We start from the raw sequence: 23,813 nt of genomic DNA on the forward strand, positions 1-23,813 counted from the left end.
CAGCTATACTGCCATGGAGTATGTTGGCTGGAAGATGGGTGACTGAGAAATAGCCAAGGAAGAGGAAAATCTAACTTATGTACAAGATACACCAGCTCAAATATCCAAGCAGCAAGTCAGATCCTTCCTGGGGGTTAGCAAAATACTACAGAAAGTTCATCTTGAAAGTTAAATAACATGTTTGGAAGTTCACCAATCCTTTGAATGTCAGACTTCAACAAATAGTTCCTTGTTCAGGATGATGCTTCAGACATTTGCATGAAGAATGACTGTTTCCAGTAATTAATGTAAATAAAAAAACTGTTAAGTAGTGCAAAGAACTACTCTATGATCTAATTCGCAGTTGAAGAAAAGTGTCTGGCCATCATTTTTGTTATCTGGAAGTTCTAGAACTACTTAAACTGGAAGGATTTCATCATCCATATGGACCATCAACTACTTGCATACATCCAGAAGTGCAAAATCGACAGTGCGAGAATCATGAGACAGGCATTGTATCTCCAGAACTGTAAATATTGGTGCAAAATGTATAAATATACTTTGTGTATGATCTGAAAACAGTCTTACACTGCTAAATTAGGGACAGCTAGCACAGTTAGCCCTTGTGTAGCTGAATATAATTGTGGTAATGTAATAAATTTATGTACATACATTTGACTTGTTTTGAATATATTATTTTAAAACAAATGAATTGCATGCTGTCTATTTATGGTGGAAATTAATCACCACAGATTGAAGTCACAGACACATACTGTATAGAATCTGGCCCTATAAAAACCTGACTCCTACAGCACTTGAAACCATTTGAATTAACATGGAACTACTGGGGGGTTTTTGATTTAATATCAGTTACTTGCTACTATATGATTTAATAGGAGTTACAATACTTGGAAATGTTTGACTTAATATGAGAGTACTTCGTACTACATAATTTGACAAGTACTTGGTACAAGTGATTTTATATCAGCTACTTAATCTCAAATGATTTTATATGAGGTAGAGTACTTGGAATAGTTTAACTTAAGATGAAACTACTTGGCACTATATGGTTTGATATAACTTACACTAGCAAAACTAAACATACTGTAAATGGATTAAACAACAGCAGAAAGTGTGCCATCTATTTGATGTGGTATGTCTCTGTAAAGCATGCTTCAGTTGAATAAACTAGTAGTTTGACAGATAAAGTATTTCTTTCATTTTTTTTTAATTCTCCAGGTTTTCTTCTTAGTTTCTCTAAGAACTCTCTCATGGCAAGCCAAACTTATATAATATATGAACGATGTATATTGAAGTGTTTTTCTCATGAATATGTAAAGTTTGTCGTTGCTTTTTTGTTGATGTTTTCCATAAACAAAATTACCAAGTATTCAACTATGTGTGTTCCAGGATATACTTATAGAACAAGTTAATGGTGCCGACATTGAATATACTTATATATAAGTACAATTTAAAGATATTAAAATAATTTATATTTGTACAAAAACTGTAAAAATGAAATATAACTATACAAAAGTACAATTTAAAACTATTTACAGAGAATACTACTAGAATACTAGGCATTGCTGGGATGAAAATGGCTTTGAATTGCTTTGATTAAATCAACCATATTAACTGTGATATTTTTTAGAGAAAATCAAAACGATTTCTTGATCTAGCTAAAAAATATTTCGTTTAAAATCAATAAAAATAACAATTTCCAAAAAAATTAAAATTTGCTAAAGCTTTTTTAATCAAAGCAAAACTCTAAACATTGCTCCTGTTTGTTGCATGTGCTTTGCATGACATTTTAAGTTTCAAAAACAAAATTCCTTATCTTTTGGTGTCCTGATTTTTGCTGTGTGGTCGAGTGTTATTTGCAGTGTTTTCTGACATTGTCATTGTTCCATTTAATGAAGAATTGATTTATTCTCTTCTTGTGGCAACACAATGTAAATAAAAATTTGGCAATACCAAAAGTGTTTCTAAAGTCATTGTATAGCTGATTATTGCGAGTTCACACAATAATATGTGTTCAAAATAATATATGTTCACTTCAGTGAACTCTGGCTAATCACTAAAGTATATGCAGATATTCACTGCCTCTTCTTGTGCCTCTTCCTCCATCATTTTGCCTCCCACAGTTGTCATGACTCCACTGATCTCAAACAACCCTGCCCATCCCCCTATCTTACCTAAGAGTACATCATCTTCTGTTTTTTTCTCTTTGTGAAATGCAGTTCTGGACACACTCACTATTTCAAGGTCTGTTCTCCTGAGCAGCTATCTCTTTATGTCAACTTACATTATATGTTGTCTGCTGAAAAAGCTTGCAATCGTCTTCTTTCTCATGCATCTTGTCTTCTTGTTATAAGTCATTCAGACAATTTCACTGTGATTTCTTACACCAAATAATAAAGAGGTACTCGCTCTCTGGACCTCTGCTTTGTGACTTAACATTTTCTCTTTTGGGCCCATTACCAATATATTTGATGGTGTATCTGTCATATCCAGGAAGCTTTAAACTGGTTTGAAGATCAGCTATTTCATCCTATATTCCTCCCATGGTGCAGTCTGTAAATTATCTAGTTTTTCAGTGGATTTATCACTATTTTGAGAGCACTCTTAACGATGCCTTTATAGTTCTCCCTATAACCAAGTTTCAACTTTTCTGGCCACCAGTCCCAGATCCTACAACTCTAACTGTAGGTGTTTTGAGTCAGCATTGATCTAATGTGTTTTTGTATGTTTGCCAACAATCTTCTTTCACTGCTCTGGCCATTTTCCTTTTCTTACTTCCTCCTTGTTTGGTTCATCTCTCAGACTGGAACCTCTATTTAATTTTCTGGGCTCTCACATGTTTACTAATTTAACCTGTACCAGTGGAGGTTAAACAACTTACTCAACCTACTGATTCTTTTGTACAAAAAGATATGCCTTTCAACTTTTTATCTCCCTTCTCAGCCTTTCAAGGTTTCTTTTGCTTCTAGCCTTCAATGCCCCTTAGATGAGATCTTGCAGATCATGATGTGAATGACTCTGTTCAAATCTTTACTGTTTGATCTATCCATTTTGTTTATTCTTTAATATCAGATGACGCCTTTCACATTTTTCATGTCATATCCCATCAAATTCATCATCTCATGGCTTCTCTTACCTCTAGCTGTTGAGCTCTCCTGGATGTGCTCTTGCAAGTAGAAATGTCAAAGACCCCCCCCCCAACACTTTCATGTAACATTGGTCACACCACACTGGGGTTTCATCTGCCTCTGTGTTTCATTTCTAGCCAGTTTAAATTCTCCAATTTTCCCAGAATTTAGAGCAACACAAGTTGTTGATTTTTCTACAGATCCCAAATCACCATTATTACATCTCTTTAAATATAAACTGTATACATTGGAACCAACTACATAGTTTATGTTTCCCCAAAATGAATACTTCTCTTCCTCCTGAAATCCACATAGTGGAGATAAAAAAAAAAGTTAAGAAAATCTGCTCCTGGGGAGTTTTCACTGCTGAGAGGGGGTTTTCTGTAAGACTGTACTGGCAGTATGTATATTTTACCTTCTAAACTGTACTTCTTGGGAAAAAAGAGAGCATCAGAAATGGCTAGTGTTTGCTCTTCTTATTTGTGGCAACCAATTACACAATTTATTTGTGTGACAAAATTTCTCTTCTATTCATACACCTCTATGTTCCATCATTTCCTCCCCTTCTTCCAATGGAGTAATAGGAAAACCCCTGTTTCAACATTTCCAACTTGCTGGTGAGATCAATGTGAAGAGTTTCCCTTTGGTTAGAGTAATCCTACTGGTAAGAGACAGAGTGGATGCATCCTTCGATCAAAAGTAAGGCTAACATGTTTACCTAGAAGTGAAATGCAAGCTAGCCCTAATCTCAGAATCAAAGCATATAGACAAATCCTCTTATGTTCACATTGAATTCATGGACTGTTTCTTCCTGTATCTGCTTATTCTGGAATGTATTTAAGATAAGTATTTCTCACATATTGTACCTTATTACTCATTGCCTCAGCCATGGTACACACCCATGTTTCAACCATCTGTGATATAATGGCTGGTTCAGCAATTTTACATTTTGTCCACCTCTATAACACTTTAGCACCATCCCAAAGGTTCTTTTGACAGTAATGTTTTGCTCCCCCACCTTTATTGGTTGAAGATTATTTCCTGCAGGAGAAGAATGCTACTTCCTATCAAATAATGCCTAACTAGGTCTTCCACCTTTAAAAAGTAATATCTTCAATGAGTTTTCCCTTTCCAAAACCATATTTTCAAAAAAATGATTCTTTATTCATTTTTTTTTCACACCAGCTTCTCCACTGTCTTCTAAACGTTTTATTCTAACTCTCTGTTCTGTGTAAAGATGAGATGTGTTTCTGAGGTTAACATTTTCATTGCCTGAAAACGTATTTCAGACAGATACACATATATGTACAGAACATCTCCACTTCCGATCTGTTTCTTCTGCCTCATCAAGAATAATCCTTGGTGTAGTGTACACGAATAATGTGTTACCCTTTTACTGGTTGAAGGCTATAGGCTAATTACGAGTGGATCATAGACTGGCACTGTAGAGGTACGAGTTTATTTCAAAACTAGGCGCATGTACTAACATCGTTTTTTGCTTTGTTTTTGTTTTTTTGGAATTTCGCACAAAGCTACTCGAGGGCTATCTGTGCTAGCCGTCCCTAATTTAGCAGTGTAAGACTAGAGGGAAGGCAGCTAGTCATCACCACCCACCGCCAACTCTTGGGCTACTCTTTTACGAACGAATAGTGGGATTGACCGTCACATTATACGCCCTCACGGCTGGGAGGGCGAGCATGTTTAGCGCGACGCGGGCGCGAACCCGCGACCCTCGGATTACGAGTCGCACGCCTTACGCGCTTGGCCATGCCAGGCCAACATCGTTTTTGGCAGTTTCACAAGATAATTAATAATTCTACCTCAGTTAGTGGCCTGGTCTGTACTGCCATGGTGGAAATATAATAATATTACTTTTTGCTTTCGCCAGTACTTAAACTAACTGGCCTGAAAATATCATTGGATCTCTGTTAGACATATTTAAGCTACGAGTTGGGCTCATTTTCCTCATGTAATAATATAAAGATTGTAAGTATTCAAATTAACAGTTTTATTTTTTGCAAATTTTGATTCGTGTATCTTCGTACAATTGTTATTTCGTTTTCAGACGATTCAATTTATATTTTCTGAATCAACAGTGAAAAGTTTATAAATTTGTGAATACATCCGTATAGATTTATGTTACCTATTTTGTTTCAAATTTCGTATGTGTATTTCATATATAAACACTAGGTGTAGTTTGGTTTAATTTTGAGTTTTGATTTAAATCGATAATATAAACGAGTTAGAATTGTAACTGCAGTTATATGGAAGTAAATGTATGGGGCCAAATTACTTTTTATTTCAGGGGGGCAGATTTTGTAGTTACGCCACTATCCACTATAAATCTACGTTTTCAGGTTTATACTATAGTGTAATATAATTTCAAATATCCTAAAACTGAGTTAAATTGTAACTTAAATTTATAAGTTAAATAAATGTCAATATTTATCTAATTTATGACACTTGCCAACAAGATTAATACGCGCCGTTTCTTTCTTTTTCAATAGCATGGCCAAGCGCGTAAGGCGTGCGACTCGTAATCCGAGGGTCGCGGGTTTGCGCCCGCGTCGCGCTAAACATGCTCGCCTTCCCAGCCGTGGGGGCGTATAATGTGACGGTCAACCCCACTATTCGTTGGTAAAAGAGTAGCCCAAGAGTTGGCGGTGGGTAGTGATGACTAGCTGCCTTCCCTCTAGTCTTACACTGCTAAATTAGGGACGGCTAGCACAGATAGCCCTCGAGTAGCTTTGTGCGAAATTCAAAAAACAAACAAACAAACAAACAATCTTTTTCAATACAAATGCATTTTAATATACAAATAATAGCACAATTTAAAATAATGGTTATTACAAATAATAATGATCTTTATACAAACATTTTAAAATCTTACAAACAATATCGAGTTTCTATCTGATCCGAAGCTTCCTTAATATCTTATCGAGGGTTTAGAATGAGCCAATTAATTCCAAGTTGATGTCGATATAATTCATTTGACAGGAATACATCTAGCTCTGTATTCTTCTTTCTTCGCCTGTCATACACCGAGTTTTACCACTGATGAAGTTATGTAATGTTTTCGTAAAAATATTAATGTCTGATATAAATCTGTTAAAGTTAAATGGTTTGCAATGTTCGGAATTTGTAAACGTTCCAGGTCAAATATCTGAAGTTTCCAATTCATAAGCGTTAATCACAGTTATAGCTTCCGAGGTTCATAGTATACTAACTATAACAAACCAATAATATATACTATCTCTTGGTTTCATTTATAGGGGTGAGGAGAGTTTCTAGAAATTTCAACCTGCACAAATTTACGAACGATACACTAGCGTTTGCGTACACACACATATTTAACTTAAAGAAACATCGATATTAAAATAGATATATGACATTAAATCCGTCACAGTACTCCAAGTATAAGAGTTTAACCTGAAGAAATCCAAGGAGAATGTTATTATAATTTTTGTATACAAAGTCCATAAACTTACCAACAATATAGAACTATTCTGTAAATAAACAACCCTTAATAACTCCATATGTTACAAAAGTAAGAATTATTTTCCAATGAACGTGAAAACCAACTTAATCAATCAACACATCAACAAAGCTGTCCCCCTTAAAGAAGAGATATATAATGTATCAAACAAAGGCTCTTTATATAAAGCTATCATTCAGCAGTCAACATGAACTGAAGAAAAAAAATGAACATAAAATTCTTTTGTGAAAAGTTTATCGAGATTTATAACTTTGGGTCATCCTTAAATCCATCATCAGAATAAGTAACTATTCTGTGTTTAAAGGCAGAACAGAAAAATCAAAACGCTCAAATGCTTTCTACATGTATAAATGCTTCGAGTGTCCCAGAGTATGTATAGGATCTACTTCAGGAAGGTTGGCAAATCACAATAATAACAAACGTATTAAATTAACATCTAGAAGTCAGTGTATGCATTGTTAATACTGGTTAAGACCTCGTGTGCTTTGTAATTTAATACATTTGGGTTGCTACAGAGCTATAAAGAGTAAAGAATGATTAAAGCCATTTGTACATTGTCATATCTTTCAGCAGTCACAATCAGCAACAGTGATTACAGACAAAGGCTCTGTGTAACTGTTGTGGTTACAATTGTGAAAAGAAAGCGCCTTACTAACGATAGGGAGACCCGAAATGGCCAGTTGGTTAATAGCACTCGACTAGTAATCTGAGGGTCGCGGATTCGAATCCTCGTTACACCAAACATGTTCGCCTTTTCAGCCGTGGGGACGTTATAATGTTACGGTCAATCCCACTATTCATTGATAAAAGAGTAGCTCAAGAGTTGGCGGTGGGTGATAATGACTATCTGCCTTCCCTCTAATCTTACACTGCTAACTTAGGGACGGCTAGCGCAGACAGCCCTCAAGTAGCTTTGCGTGAAATTTAAAACAAAACAAACCAAACTAACGATAAGTGGCGGTGGCTGGAAGACGCTTTTAAATCTGGTAAGATTAAACTTCACCTACCAGATAGCAAGCCGCAGCCTAAATCTATAGTCGTAAGAAGAGTGCATCAATCAATAAACTCTGACACCATTACCCAAGCATTAGAAGAACAAAATATACCACACACAAAAATACAACGAATAATGTCCAAAAAACACAACCACCAACAAACTTCACACCAGTTGAAATAGATGACAACTACAACATACAAAACCTTATAAATAATGGAATAATACTTTCGCACCAAAGATACCAAGTCAAACAATTAAAGACTCCGGCAATTGTAGTAACTGAATGCTACAATTGCTAAAAATATGGACACATTTCTGCGGCATGCCTTGCAACACCGAGGTGCTGCGATTGTGGCGGGGAACACACAATGTAAAAAGGAAGAAGAAACACCTAAAGGTAGTAATTGTGGAAAGACACACGCAGCCAACTACAAAGGATACGACAAAGACAAACAAATAAAACAACGCATATATGATATAAAAACAACGACTGAAAAGGAACAACCTAACACAAACTCGCAACAAACAAAGGACACAACAACAAAAGTTAGTAAAACATCTAAAACAACTTATGCATAAATGCTAAAAGAAATGAAGACACAAAAACAGCAAGAACAAAGTAATATTACACAGGAAAATAACACCTCAATATATACACAAAAATCACAAGTAAACAATTCCACATTCCCAGAAACAAGCACTAACACACATGACAAAACAAGCCAACTGACTACCATAATCAAAAACATCATAACAGAATTTATAACAGAATACACAAAACCAAACAACCAACTGCATTGATATATTAATTACCATCTTGAAAAACATATAACACCTCATATACCACACATAATGACGACACTCACAGGATACCTACTGACAACATAAAATTTGCAGTGGAGAAAATCAACATTCAAGGTGCAGTAGCTTCCACGAAACACGAGATCAAGGACGTTATACAAGAAACTAACCCCCACATTATGATATTAAGCGAAACATTAATATACAACAACAATATATTTAAGCTACAAAACTACACAACAATAAGGAAAGACAGAATAAATAAAAGTGAATGAAAATAGAGGCATAATTATGCTATACAAAACAGACCTCTCAGTCACCGAAATCAGTATGAGCAGTAACAACGAACATGTTACTGTGGATATCCTGCTAATAAATAGAACAAACGTCACAATAGCAGGAATATACTGTTCACCAAATAAACAACAAGACTTAACTTTACTTAATAACATCTTTTCCCACAACCAAAACTCCATAGTCATTGGAAACCTAAACAGCAAAAATGTTCATTTCAGCTGTAACTATACAAACAACAATGGAAGAAATCTATTACAGTTTATAGACGGTAACAATATAGCCCTACTGAATGATAATACCCCCACACATACAGCGTATGCCACTAACACCAGTGACATACTACATTTGTGTCTTAGCACATATATTATGAGCCAGAAACTAATTAAGTTTCAGATGGGAAAATATGTTGATAGCGACCACCCACCAATATGTTGCGTCTTCGATCTCGCCCCACATAAAAATACAACCTATAGAAAAGTCTGATTACAGTAAAACAAATTGGAAAGACTATCAAAATGAATTAGACAATTAATTACCTAATAACGTTTTAGAAGGAGTTTGTTTGTTTGAATTTCGCGCAAAGCTACACGAGGGCTATCTGCGCTAGCCGTCCCTAATTTAGCAGTGTAAGACTAGAGAGAAGGCAACTAGTCATCACCACCCACCACCAACTCTTTTACCAACGAATAGTAGGATTGACCGTAATTTTATACTGTCACCACGGCTGAAAGGGAGAGCATGTTTGATGGGACCGGGATTAAAACCCGTGACCCTCAGATTACGAGTCGAACGCCTTAACCCACCTGGCCATGCCAGGCCTTTAAAAGGAGTAAAATACCGTATAGAATTGGATATCTACTGTCAAATAATAATTTGGATTACTGTAAGTGACAAGATAATAAAAGCCAGGCTACAAACAATACAAAACACACTTCTCGCAACAGCATACAGAGTTCCCAGAACCACATCATCTAATTTCATACACAAATATTCAAACATACCAACCATAGAAGAGAGACTCCTACATAGTACAATAACGTATTTTGATAAAAAATGGATGAAAAATGAATTATTATGCGAACTAGAAGGTACCGCATATACGATGAAGATAGTCCCATATATATATATATATATATAAGGGCAGAAAAAAACACCACAATCAAACTAGACTTCCTACAGATATGGCAAATAATATCGATAAATGTACGAAAATAGTACATGGACATTGCCCTGAAAATGGTTGGAGTAAGCTCAGACTTCTCTGACCCTAAAGCAGTAGTCACACCAACTCATGCTGCATGACCATGAAAGTGAAGGAAGGAGGAAGAGGTCAAAGCGTACCTGACCCTTCAAGGTACATAAGATCACCCAAACACCGAGAGAGAGAAAGAAAGATAGGAAGTGGGTTAACCCCTTAACTCGTTTGATAGAGCATTCGCGTTACATCGCCTGCAGGCTCCCAGAAGAAATCCTCCACTCCAGTGTAAAAATCGAAATTACTACGCAACTCACGACTGCAAGTGTAATTAAAGATAGAGGTAAATGGTGTGGAGTCTATAATTTGTGTCAAACTGACAGTGAATTTTGTTAACACTATTCACAGCATTATTTTGAACACTAAGATATTTGTAACACTGTTATCTTCACCATTAATATAAGTTAGTTCAAAACATGTTGAAAAAAATTAGGTGGTAGTAAGATTTGATCTGGTACAGCCACTAGCTTATAATAATATTTATTTGTACCATGGGTATTTTCTCTGAATCACGTTCACAGCAAATTAATGGGTAAATTTACGTATTTGCTTGCAAACAAAATATATTCACTAAAATAGAATAGACTATTTTTCTGTTAATTGAAACTATCTTTCCAAAGCACTGTCTAAAAACAAAAACAAAATATAATTCATAAACATACAAGCCTTTGTTTAAATAGCTTTTCACATCGCATATAATAGAATAAGTTTTTAATAAAACAGAGCCCTGTACAATACCAAACATAAAAGTGTTTTATGTTAATATTTTAGTTATAATCCTTTCATAACATAAAAAAAATGAATAGATGGTTGGATTCTTTATATTAAGGCAATTTTTAACACACAAATAAGCAAGTCACTTGACAACCATAGTCGATGTAAAATTGTGGTGGAACAAAATGTATGATAACTACAATTTTCCTAGGTAGTACAAGCCAGCAAAAATTAATAATTTTCGAGAAGATAATGTAACAGCCTTTTCCTATACAAATTTGTTCATACACTCATATCGTAAAGGTATGTTCAAATTAGAGATTTAGAATTCCAAGATGGTTATATCTTTTATACGTAATTACATTGAAAAAGAAAGGACTGTGAATCATCTATGGCCACTAGAACCATCCAGAAAGCAATCTGAAATAAATCTTACTATTTACAGAGGTAAACAAAACGTGACATCTTGAAACAGGTGAAAATCCATGAACACAAAGCTCAGTAGAAAAAAACTATCTGTGTACCCTAAGTAACATAATCATGGAGGATCTCTGTGTAAAAACAATGTTAATAGATTATAGCTTTTAAAAATTTTTAGAGATAAAACGTATAAAACAAACGTTGAAAGTTTATACCTGTAAGGTGTGAGTAAAACCCTAAAAGTCTGTGTTGTTTATGGACAGTATATAAAACTGAGTCAGAGAATCTATACGTTTAAGGTGGAAACAGAAGTCAGAGTTTATAGATTGTGTTTGGATAAAATTTAGAAGTTTAAAACATTGAAGTTTTGAATTATTTTTGTTTAAAACGTAGAAATATGTAAAATCTAAACAAGGATAATTGGAACTAAAGTTATATGAAATTAATTCAAGATATATAGAAATAAAAGTGTACAAAGTGTATGTGTGGAGAAATATTATGCTGAAGCTGTTGAATAGTAGGTGTTTAAAAAAAAAGAATATTTAGAAGTAATATTTTAATAAACCATAATTATGATCTTTTTCTTCTTCTTTCATTGTAATGGTTGGTTTCTTTAAATTTTAAACTATACAAAAGATAATAATAATTTGAAGCCTTATCTTTTATAATGACGACAGCCCTCTCATGCACAAAACAAACAATTAAGTTAGGAAGCGCTGTTCGTATATAAGACTGAAACATAACTATCTTCCAGTTTCTGAAAAATTCAGTCGTAATATGTACAGCCTGATTTATCGTTGTTCGTTATTAAACATAAAGCTACACAGAAGGCTATCTGTGCTCTGACTCCCATGGGTATCGAAAGCCGATTTCTAATAGTATAAATCAGGCGACATACTCCTGTGCCACTGAGGGGTGCAGAAGCTGAACGGTATAGTTGTCTTTGGACTTCAGTTCATTAAAGGAATTCATAATGACGTAAGTATGGTACGTTTTGCAGACAGAAAGACTCGGCACTTTGCCACAGCATGGGCTGAACAATTTTGTTTGTTTGTTTTGGAATTTCGCACAAAGCTACTCGAGGGCTATCTGTGCTAGCCGTCCCTAATTTAGCAGTGTAAGACAGCTAGTCATCATCACCCACCGCCAACTCTTGGGCTACTCTTTTACCAACGAAAAGTGGGATTGATCGTAACATTATAACTCCCCCACGGCTGGGAGGCCGGAGCCCGAGCATGTTTGGCGCGACCCTCAGATTACGAAGCACACGCCTTAACGCGCTAGGCCATGCCAGGCCCTAGAGCTGAACAAAGAAATAAATGTAGCAGTCTTATTTGTGGTGTGATTACGTATGAAATATTTTTTTATATGTTTTAATATTAGTTTATTTATTTTTGTGTTCTTTTATTTTCATTATAAAACACACATTGACACATATGTATCTATCACAAAGATTCCAAAATGCCATTGTTTCTGTATATTACGTAGTACTTTTTAATCAGATCACCTTAAAATTGTCACCCTTTCATATACTTAAGTTTAAGACGACTACAGAAAGAAATTCTGACTCGGTGTTTTTACATTTTCTGTACAATAAAACGAAACTATTCAACAAAGTAATCAAAACAACTGATCGTAGTTGCTCAAGTGTATGACGTCAATTATTAGACTTGATACTTGATACATGTTAGACTGCGAGATTTCAAGAACAGCTCATATGTTATATCCTTCAGTGTGTGTATGTGTGTATGTTTTCTATTAGCGAAGCCACATCAAGCTATCTGTTAAGTCCACCGAGGGGAATCGAACTCCAGATTTTAGCGTTGTAAATCTGTATACTTGCTACTGTACGATATATCGTTCAGACCAGCCGTTATTTGAATATACAAAACATTAAATCTTTTACCGGTAGCCTATCGTTTTTAACTAAATATGAAACTTTACACTGTTGCATACCGTATATTCCCGATGTTAGCGATAAAATAAGCAACATTTGGAAAAAACGTACAGCAAAACATAACATTCCAGTAAACATTAAATTCATTCAAAAACCAGGTGCAAAACTAAAATCCATTTTATGTAAAAACTACACTGACAAACATAACAACTGCCACGACTTTTATATCGAAGAAAGAAGCAGAAGAGTGAAAACTAGATTGAAAGCACATTTTTGAACACTATAAATCAAATAAGCACAACATAACCATAGAAAACAACATACTAAGTAAGAAAACAAATACAAACAAACGCAAAATCAAAAAAGCCCTACTTAAAAGAAATTGGCCCGGCATGGCCAAGTGTGTTAAGGTGTTCGACTCGTAATCCGAGGGTCGCGGGTTCGAATCCGGTCGCACCAAACATGCTCGCACTTTCAGTCGTGGGGGCGTTGTAATGTGACGGTCAATCCCACTATTCATTGGTAAAAGAGTAGCCCAAAAGTTGGCGGTGGGTGGTGATGACTAGTTGCCTTCCCTCTAGTCTTACACTGCTAAATTAGGGACGGCTAGCGCAGATAGCCCTCGAGTTGCTTTGCGCGAAATTCAAAAACAAAACAATACAAGAAGTCAGACCAAAATTAAACCAATATAAAAAAATATCTTTCTACTTAATTAATTACCTGACACATAACTGTAACGCCCTTTATAATCTCGTAGTCGTTCGCACTCTCGTCTCTAAGACATAAATAAGCCCAGCGACGGTCAGTTGAAAAGTTTTTTGTTAACCTGAAGATAACCTAAGGCGGTCGATACGTTGTTCTGTACTTTATTTTAATTAAAGTTTTAATACCCGCACCACACGTCTTTAGAATACATTTTTACTTTAAACGGATTTCTCGTCAGCATAAATGAATCTATCTTCTAATTACTAAATTAATAAAATTCTATTAGGTCATAGAAAATTATATCTCCTTTGCTGCTGTAGTAGTAATCATAAAGTGAAAACGGTTAAGCTGCACCTTATTTTGATTTTTTTAATAATCATGAAGTATATACAAGTAATTTTGGTATTAACAAACACACAGATGTTCACTAAACAACGACAAAACAAAGTGATAGTCCCGGCATATATGTGACGATGAATCCTACTGTTTTTTGATAAAAGAAGAATAGCCCAAGATTTGGCGTTGGGTGGCGATGACTAGTTGCCTCCCCTCTAATCTTACACTATTGAATTAGGGACGGCTAGCGCAGATAGCCCTAGCATAGCTTTGCGCGATATTAAAAAAAAGAAGATGATTTATTACAATAATTAAAACCGTTCAAACAATGTAATATTCACAAGAGTTCCTTTTTCTAACAGTTCGACTTTGTTTTTTAGGTTGAGTTAGGACAACAGTTAATGAGCCGGACTTGGGAGGGGGTGGACAGTGCTACGCACATTAAAACCAGGGGTGCTTTATAATGAATGTCCAAATCACTTTATTCATTCAGACAAGAGGAGGTAATGAACGCTGTTGACTAACTGCCTTTCCTCTAGTTAGTCTAATATATCAACTCGAAATTGGGACGGTTAGCGATCTTCGCCCTTGAGTAGATTTGTGCGAATATCCGAAAAGAAACAAACATTCTTTTGAATATTACAAGTATACACAATCCCTTGTAAAACAGTCACGATTCTACACACCGTCAAATCGAGTTATGGAACCAAATACACACATAATTTTAATTGATAAATATTCTGCTCACAGTAAATGTAAAATAATTAAATACATTGAATACTAACCTTGAACACAGCTCTTTTGATCCAATTCAAGTTTACAGTTTCAGAATTTTGTGCAAAGTTACAAAAGGACTATATGCACAAAGTCGTCCACAATGAACAGATAGTCTAGAGCTAGTCAACAATAGCTATTGTAAGCAAAGGGGACGCGAAGCATAAATTCTCGGATTTACAGTCTGGACACATTCAGAACTTGACTACACCTGACCCTTACATTTAGATTTTATGTTTTAATATTTTTACGCAAATTTACTCTCCAGAAACCAAGTTAAAATTGTAAAAGTTCCATTAGGCTTATTTATTATGTTTTTTGTGTGTTTGTCGTTCGTAGTAAGTAATAACTCAGACACCTTTCGAGTTTATAACTCACTTCCCGAACTGTCAACAAACATATAATTAATTTGCATAAGACATGGTTAGCCACATTTATGTGACGCAGGAGATATATATAGGCCTAACATACAATCATGACTTTTGCAAGATACCTCTTGTTTATCAAATCAAAAATACAATGGTACTTCACTTCATATGTTTATTGGTTTTAGCAAACTGTTTTCAACATAATTATGCATTCATATATGTGTGCTCTAACAAATTTACTAAAGTATATTTATGTTTTAGTTTAATATATATTTAGAAATGTAAGTAACTTATATTGTTAAATGTGTATGATGAAAGCCCCAACTGTTCTCTAACTTTATGAAAGATTTTTGTAATGATTTGCGTAAGAATAAAAAATATATGTTTTATATTATTGCCAAGTGAGCTTTCGGTAATTTTGTCTAAAGATTATAAATTTACTCTTCAAGAGACATTGATTTTATATTGTTGGTCAGCTACACTCCATATTCTATAAGCATCGGAAACTATCATTGCCACAAATGCTTATTAAAAGAAAATTACAAAATTTGGCCAGGAAAGTTTATAAATTTCGAACATTAAAAATTTCAGAGTATTATTTTCGAACGTTAGGATTTCAACATGGAGATTACATATCTATCTTCCTCTGTGAAAAGTAAACTTGTAAACCGCATTAGGCCAAACAGGAATAGAGCTAGCCACTATTCGCGTCAAGCAAAGTGTACCAGTGTATCAACGTATTGTTAATTCGCTCGTGGTGGACCTGGACTGTAGATAAAATATTCTGTTTCAGACCAGATAGAAGACTGATTATTATCTATGAGTTTCTAATATTTTTATATATAAATAATTATTTGTAATAACTGTTATTATAAATTGCATTGTTTGTATTAGAATATATTTGTGTTAAGAAAGAAAACTGTGTGTAGCAATTTTATTGGCAAATATCATAAATTTAATACAAATCAACATTTAATTAACTTCTAAATTAAAATCAAAATTTCTGGCTATTTGAAATCATTATAGCTACTGTACATAACATAATAAATAAGAGACTCGACCAAGATAAATTATAATATGTACATAATAGTATGTTGGTATTAGCTGTATTTTTAATATTGTAATTTAAATATTAGCTAGAGGACACATCACATTAAGATTACTTCATTTCTAGAATATTTAGGAATATTAAATAAAGAGAATCTGAAGTGGTTAGGTGGAGTGAATTAGTGAAATATAGAGAGAATTAATTCATGATGACGTGAAACCCACTTGAAGTAAAAATGAACCTCAAGACGGTAGACTCTCTTTGTTAACCTGAAGATGACCTAAGAAGGTCGAAACGTTGTTCTCTACTTTATTTTAATAAAAGTTTTAATACCCATACCAACTGTCTGTTTTGAGAATACGTTTTTTTGTGTGTTTGTCATTCACAGTAAGAGTAATAACTCGTAAACCTTTTCGAGTTCATAATTCAGTTAAGTGACTGAGTCACTTCCCTAACCATCAACAAACATATAATCAATTTACATAGGACATGAAGGTCGTAGATTTCAATCTACGTCACACCAAACGTGCTCACCCTTTCAGACATAGGGGCACTATTATATCCAATCAATCCCACTATTCGTTGGTAAAAGAGTAGCCCAAGAGTTGGCGGTGGGTGGTGATGATTAGCTGCCTTCCCTCTAGTCTTACACTGCTAAATTAGGGACGGCTAGCACAGGTAGCCCTCGAGTAGCTTTGTGCGAAATTCCAAAACAAACAAAGATATAAAACTATCCCTTTTCAAGCGTTATCACAAGGTCAAAGTTCACGTAAAGGAGGCAATAGATTTGAAAATCTTTTATTAAGCATGCAACAGGTAAATTAGCAGAATTTACCAAAGTTCATAAGTGTTTTACCAGATTTACCAAATTTAGTAAAAAATTACAAATTCGGCAACCTTGATCTCCAATAACCTTTGTTATGTGGACTGAGTTTTTGCTAAATAATTGCAAATAACCCGCCAACGAAAGAACATTGTTACAAAAATATATTTTTTATGAACTATAAGACTTTATTTTTTCAAAACATCTGCACATCTCATATTTTTTTTTACAAAAAGAAAAGAAATTCAGTTAATGTCCAAAATTTAAAAAAACATTATTAATTATCCTATTATTCACAAAAAACAATAACAACCGTATTCTTATGTGTTTGTTTATCTTTCAGTTTGTCTCTGGAGTAGGCATTATTCATATTCCAAAGATCAGGTCTACCAGAATGAATTATTTACACCATAAAAACAAAACGAATATCACAATAAAATGTTAATGTTAAGGTTAATATTCATCTAGAATTAAAAGATTCCACGTGTTTTGAAATAGTCTATTTCATTCATATTTATGTTGTGAATGATTAATTATTAATCGTATATCCTTAAGTACGTATGATTAAACGGTTACAACATATTTAAATTTTTCTTATAATATATTATCCGTAATTCCATTTACTTGTGTGTTGTTGTATCTTTAATTAGTAATTCTACACATTATATAACTGTTCATAAAATTCTGAACAATTACACGTTCAGTTAATTACATACCACTGTTTTCTAAAAGTATATTTCTCTTCGTACTACATTATGCGAAACAATTAGATAATAATCGGAATTTTTAATACAGTTATGTGTATTATTATAATGTAATGTCAGTTACCTCCCTCGTTTCACTGTTATACAAATCATGGATCTGATGGCTAGGCATGCAAAATGAAATGCAAATGATTGCACAATTAATATATAAACTAGTTTCACATAATTTTGTCTCAGTTGTCACTAATAAGTGAATCATAATCTTGAGAATTTAAGAACTGTGACTGGACCTGAAAGACGACATCTGGTTGTTTGTCTCATGTGGGAGGCAATCGAAAAAAGGGAAGGTAACCAATTACAACAGTCAGTTGTGAATAAGTACAGGTGTTTCTGAATGTCATCAGCAGAGAGTGGAACAACTTCCAAACCAACGATATATTTTTTTTGGATAATTGGACCATAGTCTATAACACTGTATCATTCAACAATTTTGACTTGCCACAACATTAGGGTATCTGTTTTGAGACTGAAACAAATATTCACAGCCGCAACTGGACTCCTTGTTACTGCACAGTTGATTAAAAACAGATTCACAGACGCCCATTTAGGTCAGTTTTTCTTACAATAAAACACAATAACACAATATGGAAAGCAAAGTAATTTTAGTTGATCAGCCGCGTTTCACTTTGCAGCCAACTAACAGACATACACCTATTTGGAGAGAACCTAAAACCAGATCCAATCCTATTTTCTTAAAGATAAATGATACATATAATGGTGGTGGAAGTATTATGTTGTCAAAAATAAACATCGATGGACGTACCAACTTCTACATTTTCGAAATGGCACGACTGATGCCACACATTATCGAAACTATGTCCTATGGCATCCTTTATCTAGACAAGCGAGTCATAAACCAAGCCCACTTGGAACAGCTCTTTCAGAAGAGTGGGAAAAGAAACCTAAAGATCTTCCTATGACTAATTTTAAGCTAGAAATATCGAGACCAGGCTGCCATTATTGTTTCTGGTGACCGTATTCTGTGTTGAAGTAAAATTCCATGAACTGTAAAGATGTAAAGCAGCCTCTGCTAATAACTTACTTTACCATTCTCGTATTAAACTTAAAATGAACAGTCGTATATATTAACACTTCTGATAATTAATAATATTAGTCATCATAATTTAATCATAACAAACATTTTTAACACATAAGTTCATTCGGATAGTTAAATCCTAGCAGTATTTGATAATGGCTTAATTTAGATTACGTTGTTATCCACTTACAATAAATTCATTTTCACTGATAGTTATTTGATGGGCTACTTACTGGCTGAAACTGGAGAACGGGTGGATGTGTAAAACTGCGTAGCTATTGATAAATGCCACATTCAATGCTCAATCTGCCAGTGGGTCAGAAATTGTTCAAAGTATGTAGTAGAAAAAGAGATAGTTGATACGGCTTACCACTGCATCTAGTAAGTACCACACATCTAAAAGTGGATCAAACTTTATTCCATCACAGGAGTGGCATCTTGACTAACTCACTAGTACACAAGGACTTTATTCGCTTCTGTTTTCCTCCTCCAACATCACGTGATAGTCACTTCACTGATCGCCCAATCGGCCTCTCCCATATCACATTTCGGATTCCGCAACATGTACGCATAAGTTTTAACACTTACAATACGCAGAGAACGCCCTATAATTGTAACCTAGTGATGTAAGGTACAGTGGGGGCGACTTGGCCTCAATCTGAAGTCGGTCAGTAAACTGTTCCTTCACGGAAAACATTTGATCGGTCAGCTAATGTGCTCCCCAGAAACCGAGAGAGAGTTCCGAGACTGGAGCAACTCTTGACATTTCTTGAGGTGTAACGTGACATGAAGCCCGCAAATGCTTATCTAATGTGATATGTATATATACAGTGGTTTGTTTCAGTACACTTAATACGACTTGTTTTGGAAAAGAATATTATGCAGTCAAACAGTTCTAACTACAGCCAGATAATATTACAGAGTGAAAAAAACGCCTTAGTGGTGTACGTAGCACACCATACTGTTATGGTATTTACGTACACTGACGCCCAACACAAAGTTATAACTAACCACGATACACAGCAGGTTCAGGAAAGGTTAGGTATTGAATAATTTCGAACGTGAACAACAACGAATTGAAGCAAACGCAAGTTAACAAATAAAGAAAATCTTTATTCAGATGATGAATGTCTTCTAGTACTTAAATGGCAGGTTTCGGATTTCTGTTCTGTGACTTGTGACTGCTGGGGCAGAGAAAATATTTCTTAACGTCTGCGCAGTACAAACACAAGTATCAATATAACTGTGTATCATGCTGTTAAGTCAGAATGAAAATTCCTTGTGTGTCATCTCATAACTGTCCCCCGGTGATAAAGTGGTAAGTCTACAGATTTACAACGCTAAAATCAGGGGTTTCGATTCCCCTCGGTGGACTCAGCAGATAGCCCGATGTGGCTTTGCTATAAGAAAACACACACATATCATAACTATAAGTTATCTATGGCAATGAACATTCTCAATATTCCTCGAAGGGAGATGAGCCCAGAACTGGTACTAAAGTGTACCTCTCTTTGTAACACCTCCCCAAATGGATTATGCTTCAGTTCAGACAGAAATAAGGAAAAGCAAATATAAATCAGACTGAATATTCATTGTGATATGTATCATCTCTATGAACTACATGGAGGACTAGTGGTCTTATAAAAGTTAATAACCTTTACAAGTTCTGTTTTACAAGGACACTAACTATCAACGTTTACGTGAAAATTTAGAGAAAAAAAAGTTACTAGATTATATAACTAAATAAATATAAATTTTCGTAATTTACTGAAGGGTAAAATTAGCAATATGTTCGACTGCAACATCAAAGAATAACTAGTGTTTTATTATAATATCCATAAGTCAAAAATATTACAAAGTTCTAATTCCCTAAAGATCATAACCAAAACTCAGGTTACATAAAAAAACATACACGGACTGTATATTTTTATCATATTAAACACAATTAGTGATGTTATGTTGGCCTGGCATGGCCAAGCGCGTAAGCCGTGCGACTCGTAATCCGAGGGTCGCGGGTTCGTGCCCGCGTCGCGCTAAACGTGCTCGCCCTCCCAGCCGTGGGGGTGTATAATGTTACGGTCAATCCCACTATTCGTTGGTAAAAGAGTAGCCCAAGAGTTGGCGGTGGGTGGTGATGACTAGCTGCCTTCCCTCTAGTCTTACACTACTAAATTAGGGACGGCTAGCACAGATAGCCCTCGAGTAGCTTTGTGCGAAATTCCAAAACAAACAAACAAACAAAGATGTTATGTTATTGGTTCTAGTAATAGCCCTTTTTATATTGTGTGTTTTGTTGGAAAAAACGAAGTATGATAAGTTTTAACACTTTTAAAATATACACGGACTGTACACTGTGTGCTGAAGTTACTCGATAAATGCTCCAGAAAGAGATTCGAAAGTTCGCAATTAAAGAAAACTAATTAACGTGAAAAACAGTTCGTACATATTTTTTACAAATTCATAATGTGAAAAATGTCGCTAAAACGTTGTGTGTTTGCTGAATTCCGCAAAAACTTACTTGAGTATTAACTACCCTTTAATAATTTAGAAATGGTAAACTAGAGGAAAAGCAAGTCGTCAATATCACCCACTGCCAACATTCGGGCTACTCATTTACCAATGAAAAGTGGGATTGACCATCACATTATAACTGTTTATAACATTAGTTATGTGGGAATAGCTTTGCGCGAAATTTTAAAATCAGACAAACATATAGAGGTCAGTTCGGTTATGGGATTCGAACTTGATACTCTCGGATTAGGAGTCAAATGCCCTACCGACCAAGCTATACCAGTCCTGTTAGAGTATTGAAAACAATACCAGTACTCTTGTGTAGTTTTTACAATGACACATTAAAAAATTGTAAAAATTAAGTATGACGTAGGGATTACAATGTCAAAGAGTACAGAAATAAGATAGGGAGGATACATAAAATCATACAAAATTCCCTACATAAGTAACCAGTAAGTATAGAGGCAATCTTACAAGCTTATGGTTATTATACTCTATAAGACTGTATAGCACAATTCAAATTAAATGATTTTATTCAAACAGGAGTTCAACATTAAGTTGTAGATAAAAGTTTTTATTTGAGATATCATATATAGTGATTTTGCATTATTTTGTATATTTATCCCTAACTTGTTCCTATACTCTTTAGGAATGCCATTCTTACATTGTCGTTATTTTTCTCAAAACGTTTTTTAATTACTTGTTGTTTGTTCGCTGAGCTAAAAGCATATTCATAATAAAGGAAATAAATTCCTACAGCACATATAGAGTTCGAGCCTGGCATGGCCAGGTGGTTAAGGCACTCGACTCGTAATCCGAAAGTCGCGGGTTCGAGTCCCCATCACACCAAACATGGTGGCCCTTTCAGTCGTAGGGCGTTATAATATGACGTTCAATCCCATTAAACGTTGATGAAAGAGTAGCTCAAGAGTCGACGGTGGGTGGTGACGACTAGTTGCCTTTCCTCTAATCTGACACTGCTAAATTAGGGACGGCTAGTGCAAATAGTCCTTGTGTAACTTTGCGCAAAATTCAAAAACAAACAAAAAATCTTAACAGTGATCTACTATGTAACGGAAACTACACCTCAAAAACACTTAAAACTGCAAATGATCATTAAAAAAGTAATGTGAAAATACAGAAGACAAAGAGGGAGAGCAAGGCGTTGTAGAAGTTCGTTCACATTCGAGAGTTTAATATTTTACTTTAAACAAATAAAACAGTACACTGTACAAGAAACTGGCAGTCAAAAATGAAGAGTATAGAAGTCAGTATTAGACTATTATATTAGTTACTTCATAAACCCAATACGTTTTGGAATGTTCGCGCAAAGCTCCATAAGGGTTACCTGTGCGTAACCAACATCACCACCATCAAAATGGTAGAAATTTATATCTTTCGGGGTGATCAAAGATCAGGTAATCTCTATTCACCACGATCGCGAGATATAAAGTTTTAGGGCAAAAGAAAATAAGATCAACAACAACAACAAACGGCTTATATGTATGTAATTTGTGTGTTTGTTTTGACCTTTGGTCCGACTGTCATTTCAGGCTAGATGATCCAGCTCCAAATAAACTCGATGAATCGATTCTACAACAACGACATTATTAAATTTGTCAGAATGAGCTGCAGTGAAAGCATGCAGTTACCTGTAATAACTATCACAAAATGTTAGGATAACCTTATCTGACCGAATTGTGAGATTTGACCGACTCTTTTATCAGTGCTCGATTTAGAGGGAAACACCACTTCTTTTGTTAGCAGAAACTGAAATAAAACTGAAACAATGACTGTAAGATGCCATATTATGAAAACATACATCTGTAAGTATGTTGCAGGAGTTCTTGTAAACTTTTACAACTCGAGCGTTGACTCATATAATGCACTTAATGCCCCAACTGCGGAGCGCGATTTTGCGACAATGGGACATGAAATAGAGATCTTTGTACCCATAGTTTAGCACACTAAGCACTAGGCTATACCCTGTCGGATTTAAATATATAGCTGGAATGATTCTTTGTTTTACCATGTCCATGCGGAAGGCTTGGGTTTTTCTTTATGACTTAACATAGAAACAGTTACGAACCACGGATATAGAGTGCACAATTGAGTCTTTAGCTTCTGATAACAAAGAGATAATTTTCCACATGTATCTTTATATATCGGCTTATACTTTTTAGTTCGAAAATATGCTTATGTTGAACCAAATTTATATCAATAAATACATTTGTTTATAGAACGGAACCAAGTCCATAGAGATTGAGTTGTGTCGAAAGATGCAAAAACTGACATTAAAGGTGTATTTTCAATTACGGGCGACATTCAACGTTAAAGTTTAAGTGAAAATAAACGTCGGGACAAGAAATAAACACAGGTCCTCTCACTAATAGAATCTGTGCTCCACTACTGAGCTTTCCAAGAATATAAGTAGTTTCCCTCA

General features: G+C 34.9%; 1 protein-coding gene across 3 annotated transcripts in view; it reads right to left on the reverse strand.

Annotated features, from left to right (window-relative positions):
• LOC143240460 (paxillin-like) overlaps positions 1-19,577 on the reverse strand; it is a 39,842-nt gene extending 20,265 nt beyond the window's left edge. The window contains exon 1 of one of the 3 annotated variants that reach the window (XR_013021768.1): positions 19,093-19,571. The gene's annotated coding sequence lies outside the window, so the exon portion shown is untranslated. Of the gene's footprint in view, positions 1-19,092 lie in introns of all 3 variants that reach the window. The other 2 variants (XM_076482902.1, XM_076482901.1) reach the window with 2 other exon arrangements.
• Positions 19,578-23,813: the final 4,236 nt, after the last annotated feature.

The sequence above is a fragment of the Tachypleus tridentatus genome, chromosome 13, assembly GCF_004210375.1.
Source record: "Tachypleus tridentatus isolate NWPU-2018 chromosome 13, ASM421037v1, whole genome shotgun sequence".
Classification (NCBI taxonomy): Eukaryota; Metazoa; Arthropoda; class Merostomata; order Xiphosura; family Limulidae; genus Tachypleus; species Tachypleus tridentatus.